Source organism: Cucumis melo, chromosome 12 (assembly GCF_025177605.1).
Source record: "Cucumis melo cultivar AY chromosome 12, USDA_Cmelo_AY_1.0, whole genome shotgun sequence".
NCBI classification, from domain to species: domain Eukaryota; kingdom Viridiplantae; phylum Streptophyta; class Magnoliopsida; order Cucurbitales; family Cucurbitaceae; genus Cucumis; species Cucumis melo.
In genome coordinates, this window is record NC_066868.1 from 8,788,940 (window position 1) to 8,804,727 (window position 15,788).

Genomic DNA, 15,788 nt, shown 5'->3' on the forward strand with positions numbered 1-15,788 from the left:
AAACATTGAAATATTTTCTTTACTTTCATAACATGTTAATAAATCATTCAACATAGCATAGTATTGAGATATCAGTTCAATAAACATTTATCATAAAACATGACTTTTAATAATAACTTGGAAATAACTTGTATAGGTTGAAACCATGTTTAATAAATAGCTTTTAAATCAAAGTGTTACTCACAGTACTTAAACTGATACTTAGAAGGAAAATTCCTTCGAAGTCTCCTCAACTTGAAAATATTACATTCATTCCTTAATTAATCATTTGGTTAATAAAATATCCAAAACTTTCCTTAAAATTCCAAAAAATATATAAAAACAATAGCCCAAAAATGACCATTCGACACTCACTGACATAGTGGCTAGCGCTTGGTCCGAGCGCATGACCTGAAGGGTGTCGCGCACCGCCCGTGTCTTGTTGCATGCCCAACGCACCTTTCATGGCATGCTATGTGCGCATTGTGCTGCTCGTGCAGCCCTGCACGCTAACCTCCTCGCATGTGATGCATGTAGCCTGAGCACATCCCTTCCCACTTGGTTGTGCCATAGCAATGTTGTGTGCCTCAAATAAGCCTAAAATAACCTCTATGAAAATAAAACCACGCCTATCTCGCCTAGACATACATAACACTCGCCCACTACCTAAATTTCATTTTTGTCCAGAAACATAACTTGAATGTAAATAAATATAACTTTAAATCCAAAACTTTTTTGGGAAAACTTTCTTTTAAAAGGTTGCTCTAGAATGTCTTAACTTTTTTACCTCAAACTTTCAGAACCAAATTCCACAAGACGTGCTCTGTGGCCTTCTGAAAGCGCACCTTGCTCATATTACTTCTAAAACTAACCTTCTCGCCTTCTCTTAGTATAAACACCTATCTTCTCACCTCCAAATTACATAACAACATATATCTATAATCTAAACGCAATTTCTAAAGTTTTAAGAGTAATTTGAGGTAAATGACATGAATGAAATTGTGAGAATTCCTTGTGTATGAAGTTGCCTATTTATAGTGAAGCCTTACATGAAAAAGGAATGACACTTCCACCTTGCTTAATCCAACTTTAAATCTTGTTAATCCACCTCCACCTTTACTGCAAAATGCATGTGATTAGCTGAAGACACCTGAACTAACATTTAACTGATTACCAGTAGTTTGCCACGTAACTTGTCCAAAACACTTAGCCTTGTCAAGACACCAACTAAACTCTATAGCTTTTCTCGTATGTTGTTATAAACGTTTAATCTTATGAATTTCCTTGCCCACTAACCTCCATAACTACTAGCCTTCTCACACAAAAACTCTTTTTGTGTAGCCTTGGCTACCCAACTCATGCTTGCTAACCTCTTAGGTCATCTCAACAAGCACATTGTTAGTCTTTCTCGCCTAGCCATTACTCCTCTACTAACCTTCAAATCTTTCTTCTCACCTAACAAGTTCAAGGTTGCTAAGCTACTTAAAATGTCCAATTTATCTTAGAGGTTATTTTCCATGATTTTGGTCGTCTAACATATGAACAAAATGCTTAGCTTTAAAAGTTTTCAACCCTCATTTTGCCATCCAATTAGTATCATTTAGAGGTTATTCATGCACTTTTGACCACCATTCTAACCTCTAAACGCCTAGCATTTTGTTTATTGACACTTAGCTAATTTTTTCCAATTCTTCTTTCCTTCTTTATATAGAACATTAATACTTTTCCAAAGATTTTACTTCCCTTTTCCTCTACATCTCATTTTCTCTAGGCTTAAAAAGTTTTAGAAGTTCTTGAAATTTAGGGTTTTATAGTGCAACTAGCGGTGCAAGAGGGCCATGGTGATGAGATGTGATGAATTATGAACTCATATAGCAAGTGTGGGATGAAAGAATATTTAATTGATTAATTACAATGTATTGTGTATTAGCACTTAAAAGCGATACAAAGTACCTATAAACTTCATAAATAAAGCAAGCATCCTCTCGGTGCCTTCACCATGTTTACTCGCCTCTTAGAATCCAAATACTTAAGGTTAAGCTATGATTTGTATCTAATCCATATGTATGCATGGTAAGTAGTTTATCCGATTTTAAGTCGAGCATCCTTTTCGTGCTTTTGGCATACACGTTGACATCTCTACAACTTATACTAAGTATTATTTTTGTAAGAGATTACATGTCTATAATCTCTTTGTTGTCTACTTAGTTATAGATGAGTTTTCATGTGTCAAGTGATTATTGTCAATGCTATTGTCTTTTCTATCGAATAAAATAAGACATTAGCGTCCGCGTTTAGCTGAGCAGAACTTATAAAACATACATCCAGATTCTCTAGTATTAATAACACATTATATTGTTTGAAAACTAATAAATGCATTGAAAATGAACAGCAAAAGAGATATGGAAGAATGATATTTGAAATGTATTAATATTATAACTAAAACTTTAAGTCTCTCAGCCATAGAGTTAATATTATAAATTAATACAAAAGAAATGCAAAATGGAATACATAGAAATGAATCAACCCTTAGAATAGGATTTCTCATATTCCTTGGCTCTGATTTTTGCCTGTTGTGATGAGGGAAAATGGTAGGAGAAATCTCTCTCTCTCTTCTGTTCTAAACTTTCACCTAAAACTTTAAGAAAAAAGAAATGATGAATTAAAGATTAAGCTTGCTCTCTAAGATCCAATTTCACACACCTAATTCTAAAGTGAACACCTCTATTTATAGGCGAGATTTGATATGATAGAACATTCTACGCTCCATTAATTTCTCTAATAAAGTTGTATCGGCGCTGCAGATGTCCATTTGTCTTTTTTCTTTTTACATTCGCACCAACCATTTTTGTTTGCTAGTGCTTCAGATTGCCTAGCTTGTTGTGATCGTCGCCTTGATGGTTTTTAGCATCTCCTTGCCTCACGTTGTATTGTCAGTCTACACTTCTTTTAGCCTAAAGTCCTATGATAAGACAAATAAAGCATGATAAAACAAGAATAAAGTTCTTTTATAGTTTACGATGCACAATATAATCAATTGTTTTACTTTTCTCCATGTTTTCTTCCAATATTATGCATTAAGACTTCATTATTTTACACAAAATGCTATAATAACTTGTATTTCTACAAGTTATCAATGTTGCAGCAGAGGGATTCCTTGTTGACAAAACACCTATGGAAGCTAGAGCCCTAATTTCAAGGATGGCGGAAAACACACAAAAACTTTGGAATACGATCATCTAAATTTATTAATTACTCTTCAAGTGAGTTAACCAAACTAAAGTCTCAAATTTCTCATCTCTTTAATATGATTGCTTCAATAAAAGAGGCAATCATTAACTCATGCAATGCGAAGTATGTGGCAAATCAAAACATTTCAATGATCAATACGCATAGGTAAAAGATGTAAGCATGGTAGGAGGTTTTAAAAGGTATATATGATCCTTATTCAAACATTTACAGATCTTCAGCGAGAGATCATCCCAACTTAAAGTAGGGATCCCAAGACCAAAAACCTTCTTACTCCACATTTACTTTATCATCATTATCCAATGGAATATTTTTAGAAGATGTTATTTCTCAAATCGCAACTAATAATATTATTTTTCAACAAAAGACTCAAACATTTCGACAAGAGAAAGAATTTCAAAAGTAAATCCAAGCATTCCAAGATTAAGCTCAAGCCTTCCAACAAGAAACTAGAATTGGCCTCACCAATTTGAGGAATCAAGTTTCTCAATTAGCAACCACAATAAGTAGATTGGATGAGAAAGGTAAGCTACCCAACCAACCCGACTATGGAAATGTATGTGCTTTTATCTTACGTAGTGGTAACGTTTTACATGAAAATAATGTTGATTCTACTTTTTCAAAGTCAAATATCATGCTCAAACGATAACTCTTAACCCTTCTACTTCTCTAAACGATAATTCTTCTTATATTCCTCCAAAATATAGACCTAAAGCACCCTTTCCATTTAGGTTGGTATCTCAAAAGAAAGAAACAATAAAAGATGAAGAACTTTTAGAGATTTTCATAAAGCTGCAAATCAACCTATCACTCTTGAGCACAATACAACAAGTTTCGAGATATGCTAAGTTCCTAAGCGAACTTTGCATTAACAGGAGAGCAAATGACAAGGAGAGAATTATTGTGAGCAAAAACGTTTCAGTGATAATAAAGAAAAATAGACTGGAAAAAATCCTTAATCAACCTATGTTTATACTTTCATGCTACATAGGAAATAGAAAGGTTAACTATGCAATGTTAGACTTAGGATCTTTAATCATTGTAATGTCGTTTCATGTATACCAGCACTTGAAAATTAATAACATGCAAGAAACTAAAGTGAGTATTCAATTAGTTGATAGATTATACGCCACTGATTTACAGATTGTAGAGGACATTTTAATAAAACTAGTATAATTAATCTTAGACACCGAAAAATTTCACAGATTAAGTGTAAAAATATTAGTCAATTGAACCTTCAAGGAAAAACTTCAGTTAGAACCAAAATTTAAATTATTTTCAAACCAAAAAATTATCATTTGATGGGTACATCTGAAATCCATGAAAAGCACATATAAAACTTACCAAAAGTGGCTCAAAGAATACTAAAATCGACTTTGCATCAGAGGAAGAGGATGTGGTTTGACTAGGCAACGAAAAACGACTTGGGAGGAAGAAGATGTAGCTTGGCTAGGTAAGGGAAAATGGTTCGAATGAAAAAGGGTGTGCGGCTCATGGCTTGGAAACGAAAGGGGATCGACTCGGATAGAAGGATGTGGTTGAGCGACTTGGTTTGAGTGGCGCGAGATGGAAGCTTGCTCGTATGCATATGGGCTTAACTTGCAAATGCCATGACTTGGGCAAAGAGAATGGCTTGCAAGAGGAGACAACTACCATCACAGACAAGGAGGAAAAGCTTCACGCGCCAGTTGGGCTTTATTAGACAATCAATTGGACGCAGCTGACAAAGAAGAAATTTAACGAGTACTCAACAAAGAAGAAACCTTGGGGTGGCTATGGTTGTTTTCAAAGGAGAAGGGTTGATTAATTGGACATGTGGACTGTGGGTCAATAAAATAATAATAATAATAAATATTATTATTATTAATATTACTTTTCCTTCTTCCTTCTTCCTTTTAAATAAATCTTATTCCTTCTCTTTCCTCAATTACTTCCATCACATCACTTTTATCTTTTTCAAAATAATTAATTAGCGATAAATAATTATCTTTTCCTCAATTAATTATATATTATTATGAAATAAGAACAAAAAAACAAAACAATAACTAAGAAATAACACAAAGAAGAGAGAAAGCAGAGAACAATTGAACTCAATTGTGGTGTATCTTACAAAGACACCACACACCTCTATTTATAGGACATGTCATGGTATAGGTTACAATATGAAATTCAATAGGATAAATGTTACAACATGAAATTGAATAAGAGTTATATATAAAAATTGATAACCTACGTAGGTTATAGATATCTACATTTATAACATATAATTATATTTATAGAACTCCCCCTTAGATATCCATATTATATAAAATAAATGTCTCATTAAAATCTTACTAGGAAAAATCCCAATGGAAAAAATCTTATTGAAGAAAAAAGAGTACATCATTTTTATACTTTGATAACTACCTCATTAAAAACCTTAGAAAAATAGTGTAGTATTTCTACTCCCTGAGTGTAATATTTATACTCCCTCTTATGAATACATCACTTAAGTTCTCTGAGTCATCGCATTCCAACGTTGTGCACCAACTTTTTCAAATGTTCATGTGGGTAATGTCTTTGTGAATAAGTTTGCATAGTTATCTTTTGAAGAAATTTTTTGAACACTAATCTCACCATTTTCTTTAGGGTCATGAGTATAGAAGAGTTTTGGTAACATATGTTTTTTTATCTCCTTTTTTATACCTTCCTTTCATTTGTGCTATACATGTGGTATTGTCTTCAAATAATATTGTTGGTAATTTTTTATTGAAAGATAAACCACATGTTTCTCGAATATGATGAGTCATTGACCTCAACCATACTATTCTCTACTAGCTTCATGAATCACAAGAATTTATGCATCATTTAATGAAGTGGCCTTAATGGTTTGCTTTACAGATCGCCAAGATATAGCAGGTCATCCACATGTAAGCAGATAACTTGTTTGAGACCTTGCTTTTTGTGGGTCAGATAAATATCCAACATCTGCATAACCAACTAGATCAAAGTTTGATTTGTTTGAATAAAACAAACCTATATCCATCCTCCCTCGAAGATAATGAAGTACATGCTTAACTCTATTCCAATGTCTTTTTGTTGGAGAAGAACTATATCTTGCTGAAAATACTATATCTGGTCTCATGTTATTAGTAAGATACATTAGTGCATCTATTGCATTAAGGTATGACACTTCAGGACCAAAAATTCTTTATTATCTTCTCAAGGTTGAAAGATACCTTTTTTCACATCTAGTGATCGAACCACCTTAGACTATTCAATGGATGTGCTTTGTCCATGTAGAATCATTTTTAAAATCTTTTCTATATATCTCGATTGATGAATAAAAATTTCATCGGCCAAATGCTCGATTTACAAGCGAAGGAAAAATTTTGTTTTTCCATGATGTTTCATCTCAAATTCTATTACCTTTGAAAGCTATTTAGGAATTCCAATTACATTTAAATTATCAAAATATAGAGCTATAATAGCAAATCCTAATTGTGATTTCTTAATAAAATTACATGGACAAATTGGATTATTTTGATAACCCTCTTTCAATAAATATTCACTTAGGCGATTGTACCACATTCATCTTGAATGTTTCAATCCATATAATGATATTTGAAATTTGATTAAATATAATTTTTTAGAGTTCGAATTATATGATTCAGGTACCATAAATCTTTTAGGGATTTTTATATAGATTTCATTTTCAAGCTTTTCAAATACAGTCAGACTAATTAAATATCTTAATGTAATAGCATCCACCATAGGAAAATATGTTCCCTCACAATCAAAACCAAGTCTTTGAGAAAATCCTTGGGCAACAATTCGTACATTATATCTAGTGAACTCATTATTTTTATTTCTTGTACGCACAAATACCCATTTAAATCCCATAAGTTTTACACCTTCATGTGCATGAACTATAGGTCCAAAAACTTCATATTTCAAAAGTGAGTTCAATTATGCTTGGATACCACTTGGGCAAATCCTTTCTTGTAAGGTCCTAATACAAAAAAGACATCATGTTGAAGAAAGCCTTGTTTGAAAGTTTTTTGGGTAAGTGTTGAGACATCCCACAAGGAAGGATGCGAAAGAAAGAAGGCAACGCGAAGAGAAAAGCGTTAGCCAAAGGACTCTATCGCATGAAGGTGAGTAACATGATAGGAATAGATGGCGAGAAAGGGCAATGTGCTCAATGAGCCATTATCAAGATACCGCAAGAAATATCGATACCCTAGAGATTGAGAAGAGAAAGTAAACGTCTTGTCAAGTGTTATGACAACTCGCTATGAGAAAAGAAATGATAGTAGCTTCTTCATGAAGAGAATAGGAAGAGTCGAGCAACTAAGAATTTAGCTTTCCAATGAGATAAGGTGTGTGTCTCAAGGAAAAAGTCACATCGCCCCTGATGGACAGGCAACGTGTCAAGTTCAGATTGGTAGCTTAACTCAGTGCGTGCTAAGAAGACACGTGTAAAGCATGGAAGTGACCCTCAAATGTGAAAGGTCTCTATAAATAGGGTGAAAAACCAAAGAAAATGGAAGATTTTTTAAAAGAAAAAGTGTACATTTTCCTGATGAGGGAAAAAATAGAAAGTTTTGAATGATCAATGGATGGATCATCCATCTATCGAACGAAAAGAGAATGCTAAAAGTTAACAAGGGAGAAGTTGTAACGCCCCGAATTTCGAGGTAAAATTTTAGCATTTTATGTGAATTTTCGGGATTTTAAAATTTTGTAGATGATGAAATAATAATATAATATTATTTATCTTATTATCATTATTATTATTATCGTTATAATTTAATATTAATACCTTAATTATTTTTATATTTTTTTAATATTATATTCACTAGGTGATATTAATATTATTTCAATTAATTAATATTAATATTGTATTATTAATTTTATTTCAATTATTATTTAATATTTCTTTTATTATTTATAATAGTATTATTATTTTATTTAATTATTTTGGTTAATATATATATATATATATAATAATATTTTTTTTAAAAAAAAAAAAAAAAAACCCTAAAGGCGCGCGCGGCACTCCCCCCCCCCCCCCCCCATTTTTTTCATCTTCTTCGTCACCTTCCTCGCGCCGCCGCAACCCTCATTTTTCTTCTTTTCTCTTCAGCGCCGCCTCCCACCATCTCTCTTCCACACACACGCCTTCGCCTCCGTCCCCATCTCCTCTGTCGCGTTCCTTCTCCATTTCCGTCTCCATCGTCGGCAACTTCTTCAACTCCAACGTTTCGTCCGGCGCGGCTCCCTACCATTTCTGATCTCCTCTCGGTCTCACGTAACCGGATGCCGTCGTGCGTCCTTTGTCCGACCGCGTCTGCCGACGTCCAGCCGCCTTTCGCCGCGTTGTTCGTCGAGCAGCCGACGGCGAATCTCCAACGGTCGCGGATTTCCCACCTTGCAAGCCGACCCGAGAACCCTCATCCAACCGACCCCATTCGTGAATCCGAGCCGAGCGGAGCCGAGGACCGAGCCGAGCCGAGCCGAGCCGAGGACCAAGCCGAGTCGTAAATTGATCCAAGCCGAGCCGAGCCGCGAGCTGGCCAACCCAAGCCGCGAGCCAAGCCGAGCCGAGCCGAACACCTCCAAGCCAAGCCGAGCTCCCTATTCACCGAGCACCTAAGCCTTCCTTCCTCCACTTCGGGTCACGGTGAGTCTTCAGTAAGGATTGTTTTTTATGAATTCCCTAATGTTGCTACATCCGATTCGAGTTTGAATATTGGAATAAGATTTGGTCCTACCTTTCATCCCTTGAAGGTATTAAGGAGTTGACGTTCAAGTTCTCGGGTTCCGCGGCAGGCTTATTTGGAGATAGCTTTCCTTTCCTTGGGAAAGTCAACGGATGTTGCTTAGGACCATTTAAAATGACTTCTACTAGTATCATCGATTAAAACCTTTGTGTTTTCGTTTAGGTGGATCCGTTGAGCGTGGACTCGATCGAGGGGCATAACCGAGTATCAGGTAAGGGTTTTCCTACTACTGACCTCGGATCGAGGCTGGAAACGTAGTAATCCACAGGGGATTACACGTTAATAACTGTACTGAATAAATGCATGTGAGTTTGACTTTGAGTATCGTTGCTATGTTCTTGTCTGATGTAAAGGTAACGCGACCGTTAGTTGTAGTTTGTGCGCCATCGGGTGTAAGGAATTGTGTACGGATAGGCACCGATGCCGGACGTTCGGTATATTGTAGTTATGTTAATGGGCTACGTTGTGGATTGGAATGGTATGTCGATGGGCCTTAAAATTTTACGGTTAGGTACGTGGTAGTCTTTTGTCTGGATTTTGGTCATGGAGTCTGGTCGTGGAAGGACGGTGAGTCCGGTTTTGATTTGCTAGTTGACTGGATCTAGGGATATCACAATGGTGTGTGAAGCGGAGACGCATATAACTACCGAGGATGTAGTTGTCTAAATCTATATTATCTGACTGGCGAGGCCTATGGCGAAATTGTAATATGAGTGTTGTTGGGGTATGACTGTTGTAGACGGTTTAGTATGGACTGAGGGGTAGCGGTTAGCTTCATCTATGGGGTAGTGTACCTTACGCATATGTGCATCCTTCGGGAGCACTAGACTGATATGTGCATCCTTCGGGAGCACTAGACTGATATGTGCATCCTTCGGGAGCACTAGACTGATATGTGCATCCTTCGGGAGCACTAGACTGATATGTGCATCCTTCGAGAGCACTAGACTGATAGGTGCATCCCTCGGGATCACTAGACTGATAGGTGTATCCTTCCGGATCACGAGACTGATATGTGCGTTCTACGGAACCACTAGACTGTTATGTAGGGTACCCCTGAATAGGAAGTTAACTGTTGTTCCCTAATGGCCCGGTAGTTGGTCCCTTGCTGGGTATATTTATACTCACCCCTTTTCTCTTATTTAATATTTCAGGTAAGGGCACAGCGAGGGGCAGACCGACGAGAGGCAGGAAGGATGCGTGAAGGCCATATGGACGCGTCTGGTTTTTTTTATGCTTCCGCTGATGTATTTTGTTAGAATATTTGGTTTTGTGATTTTGAGTTGATGACCTGAGTATTTTATTTGAAACTTTTGTGACTGTGGTTTAAAATAGGGCCCGAAACTGTTTTTGTAATATTTCTAACGTCTTAATGAATCGTAACCGGTCCATTATGAATTTTGTGTTTTGTGGTCGAGTCTTAGCACGGAGTAGTGACCTTAGCTTAGTCCGGAAAGTTGGGTCGTTACAGAAGTCAAGGCTAAGTATTTTGTGTGAGCCACACCTTGTTTTTAAAAGTTGTTACTTAAGCATAGTTTCCAATTATACAAGCAATAATTTGTGAGTGACAAAAATGATTTACATATGTATTGTGAATAGTGTTACGATTTGTTTTACGAGCATGGTTCAAAAGAAATGAATGTGGTTTTATTACCCTTCTTTGAATGATCAAGTATGTTTTATGAATCCTATTTCTACGACTATTAAGATCCATTTTTGTGACATTTTCTGAAAGTAAGGTGAAAGGGGTAAATGTTTCCATAAACTTGAATATTCTTTGAAAGATAGAAAACGTGTTTTATAAATAGTGGTAAACGGTTTCGAATATGATTTCTAAACCATTAGTTGATCTTTGTTCTGAGAAGTAGGGTTTATACATGATGGATGTTGCATATTCTTTCTCTATATTAATGATTACAAAATGCATTGATGACTGTGTTGTTCTGTGCTGTGAGTAAGCAGTGATATTGTGTTGTATGGTTGTGGCTTGATCTATCACACGATGCTTGATGGAATTCCAGGTAACTCGCATGATACCGACGAGAGCAAATCCCAGGTTAACAAGGAGAGAATTCCCAGGTCATGGCGAGTTATGAGAAAGTAGTGGCAAGACGTTGTTGGATATCTCAGATGACTCGTGTGATACTGGTGACAACGAATCCTGGATCAGCAAGGGGAAAATTCTCAGGTTGGGGTGAGTTATGAGAAATGTGTGGTGAAACGTTGTTAGAAATCCCATGTAACTCGTGTGATACTGGTGAGAGTGAATCCCAGGTCAGCAAGGGGAGATTCCTAGGTCTCAAACTAAGATTGTTCTGAAATGGTTCTAGCGTATAGCGTTGTAGCGCTCGTTGTGAGAGAGATGTTGATGAGACGCTGGTAGAGTGTAACTTCCAGGTCTAAGAATGTATATGTGGAAAAATTGATAACTTGTAAACATACATGTTATTATAGTGTTTACAAGTTATTATAGTCTTTTATGTAAAATAATGAGGTCTAATCGCATGAGAATAGAAGAAAAACAGAGGAAAAAGTAGGAATTTGATTAATCTATGTACAACATGATACAAAAGAACCCCATCCCTATGCACTCAACCTATGTGGCAACAAACAGAGTAAGCTAGGCAATATGAAGCACTAGAAGACAAATTTGGTCGGCTCGAATGTCAGAGAAAGGATAAATGGATGTTTGTGCAACGCTGGTACAGCTTTTTAGAGGCATTAATGACACGTGAAATGTCCTATCAATATCAAACCTTGCCTATAAATAGACTCTTTCATTTCAATGCAAAGTGTGCACAATTGGCAGAAGAGCAAGTTCATGCATCGTCTGTCTTCTACCTTTCCTTGAGTTTTAGGCGAGAGCTTAAAACAAGTAAGAAGATGCATTTAACTAAGCGAGTGGCGAGAAAATTGTATCGATACAATCTTATCACCAAATTCATCCTTTGCATACATTACCAAGAAGCCAATGTGTTTGGCGATAGCACCGAGAGGTTGCCTGCGTTAATTAAGGATAAGTTACTAATAGTACATTCAAGATGAGTAGATAAAAATGATATTTAACTTTGTGTATTTGGATCCTGGGATGCAAGCAAGTATGGTAAAGGTGCTGAGAAGTTTCTCACTCTAATTCAAAGTTAATATATGTTTTGTATCGCTCTGAAGTATTAAACCACAAATCAATGCAATTAGATAATTAAATTATTCCTTCATCACCATGCCTAGAGATAATTTCAATTTCCATTTTCACCATCTTACCATGTCCACCTTGCACCACCAAGCACCTTAGTGTAAATAATTAAAGTAAAAACATATTGTGCATAATCTTTACTGTATTGTAATACTGCATGACTTTGTGATGAGATAAAATACTTGGGTGCTTAAATTCTCTGTGTTTGACTTGGACTTACTAGGAAACATCTTTTCGCTTACACTTGGGCGATAGAGAGGAAAGTTTGCACGACATGCATATCTTTAGAACACTAGCAACGCATGAATATGAATGCACCTTATAATGCATGATCTCATTCATTCACCTAAAAGTCGTTGACTTAGAGCCTAACATGACAAATCCATGAAAGAAAGTTATGCATAGATTATATAACAAACAAGTTTTTTTGTACCGTTGTTGGGGAATTTAAGGTTTTCTTAAAATCCATCGCTCACTAAGTTCATTTTACTTATGGTTTAAGTGTTTCCTTTCCCCATGGTTTTAGGCGTCAAGACCATGTGAAGGTTAGTTCTGAGGCTGTGTAACCAAGCTAAGGAGGGAAGACATAATGTTTCTATAGTCCTACATGGCGAGCTAGTCATGGCATCTCGTCATGCGTTCAAGGAGTCAGTTGGTAAGGTTGTCGCTCCTTAACGCTCTAACTTTAGTTATGTAAAAAGAAAGGCATTAGAGTCCTGAATATCTGAGATAGGATAAGATACCATTTATTGCTAAGGGTAGGTTACACTTACCTAGAATTGCCTCGACAAATTGAATTTGAATTTTACCCTTACTTTTTACCGTAGTTTAGTGAGAAGTACGAGTGTTAAACCCAAGAGAATGGTGGCTAAGTAAGTTTCTTGAAATTAAGTTTCAAAGAAATGATGTTAGTAGCAAAAGAAAAGCATTGAAGGCTATTGGAAAATCAAGTATAATCAAGACTTAAGAGTGATTTAGGATGTAACCTCAATTCACAAAAAAAGTAAAAATTGAACTCTTATGAGAAAAATGAGGGAAGGGGGCAATGGTACTAATGAATTCTTATCATTGAATTAAGAGGATTATGAAATGATTTTTGCTCAATTAAAAGGGGTTCTTAATCAAGATTCTTGCAAGATCAACTTGCTTGATCTTGTAACAATTTTGGTCAAGATTTCAAGAAAAGAGACAATCACCTCAAGCATTTAGCATATATTCTTGCAATAACAACTAAAGCCTAATCTTACTCTTTAAAGAAGATCCAAGCATCTTTCACACTTTTTTGGAAATAATTTGCAATCAATGAATTAATTGGATTTAATTGTGCACAATAAAATCGATGCAATCAAATTCAAAAATTGCTAAGAACAAGGGTGATTCATCTAGCATAAGATTTGACATGTTGCAATCAAGAATTAGATTGAGTTTTTATGTAGACAAAGGTAATCAAATTAATCTTGCATTAACTTTCCATACCCAAAGTATCTTGCATACAAAATGGTGAATCCAAAACAATATCAAAAATTAAATTAAAAAAAATGCTTGTAATTGAAAGAAGAAATTATTTTTTATACAAGAAAATTAGGGATTCAACAAAAACTACGAGAAATTCAAATATTTAATCATATCTAATTAATAAGGAAAAATAAGAGAAAAATTCTCCAAGAATTGAAAAGCCCTAAACCCACTTAACTCTTGGTGATTAGCCCTCCATCAAGAAATAATTCTGGAAATTAATTGAGATAATAAAAAAAGGCAGAATGAAGGAGTAATTTCAATAGTTTGAGAGAATTTTAGGAGAATTTGGGGTTTATTTGAGAGAAAATGGTGAATTGATGATGGATTATAATGAATTTGGGGGAAAATGGATATATATAAAAAATATTTGGAAACAACCATAAAAAAATTCAAACTTGCAAGCTCAAGGACATCCGCGCGCTTCAAATGACAGAAAATTTGGTTATTTTTTGGATTTTTGCAAAATATTTATGAAATTACCATTGAAATATTCTTCAAAAAATAATTTGTAGCTACTAAGGTTCGAACTCGGGTGGTGGGAGAGGTGGCGCGACCAAGAGCTAACACGTGGCACTAGGAGAGAGGTGAGCAGATGAATGAACCCTCACACAAAGGAATTTGAATATTTTCGAATTTAATTTTGCATCTAATGGGATTCGAACACATGATGGTGAGGTGGTGCATGCGACCGTGGATCAAAACGATGTCATTTCTTATTAGAAAAATTCAGAAAATAAACGCTTTCCTTGGGGTTCGAACACATGATCTGAGGGTGCCTCGCGCATGTGGATGGCTGATGTGTGTCACGGCTTTTTGAATATTTACCAATTTTCCCTTAATTTTCATTTTGCTCGTTCTTCTTCATTCGAACTCCGCTTTAGGTGATTTACATTTCGTTGGGTTCATATTAGAGTCTTCTTTCATATTTTGTACAAGAATATCAAAATAATGAATATATGTATACTATGGATTAAGAATAGTATACAAATAAATGAGTCAATAATTGCCCCAACAATATATATTTGTTATTTTGAAAGGAAAACAAATTTAGGGCGATTGGTGTATATATATATTAAAAATGTCCTTGTGTTGCATGAAAGTGGGGCAACAAAAAAAAAAGGTATTTCTTTTAATTTCATCTTCTCCCCAACCCCTCCAACAATTGTGAAGCACCACCACCACCCTTCCATGAACTCGCTGATCATCGTTGGTTGTTCCATAATTTGCATTACAAAATTGATTTGTTGATATGTCATGAATGTGTTTTAATTATGCGACTTAAGTAGGCAACTAGGCTAGGGCTATGCAATAAAAGAAGCACATCCTACCTATGTGTTGCTAATCTCATAATGTTTAACATTTAGCACAAGTTTTCCTCTCTCTTGACCATGTGTAAGCAAAGAGATAGGTTTCTTGGTAAGCCACGATCGAACATAAGGAATTAGAGCTCTAAATGAAGTTCTTGCACATTCTAATCCTACCTGGTATCTATACAGTATATGATTATGGACAATATATTTTATCCTAAGTATTTACTATATTGTGCGATTGGAATTAGCAAGATGGGCATGACGGTGAAATATGATGAATTATAAACTCAACTATTAGATGTGATAAATACAGGAATGAAATATTTAACTAATTAAATATGATGCAAGGGAGATTAATATGTTGAGGCAATACAAAAAATTTATTAACTTCAGAATTAAGGCAAGCAACATCTTGATGATTTCACCATGCTTGCTAACCTTTCGGGACCCAAATACTTAAAGTTTAAACGACGATTTGTATCTAATCTTTCGAACTAAATTACAAGCAACTCATCTTATATTAAGGCGAGCAACCTCTCGGTATCTTCGCCGCACACACTTGCATTTCCAATATGTATGCTAAATATAAGTTCAGCATCACAAGATTGCATTGTTATAATCTTCTCACCACCGTTTAGCTAAATCCAGGTCATCACGCGTTAAGTAGACAACATTCAATGCTTTGCCCTTTCTCTCGAATAAGACAATGAATTAATGGTCGCATTTAACTAAACAAGACACATAACGCAAACATACAGATTCTCTAAATTAATA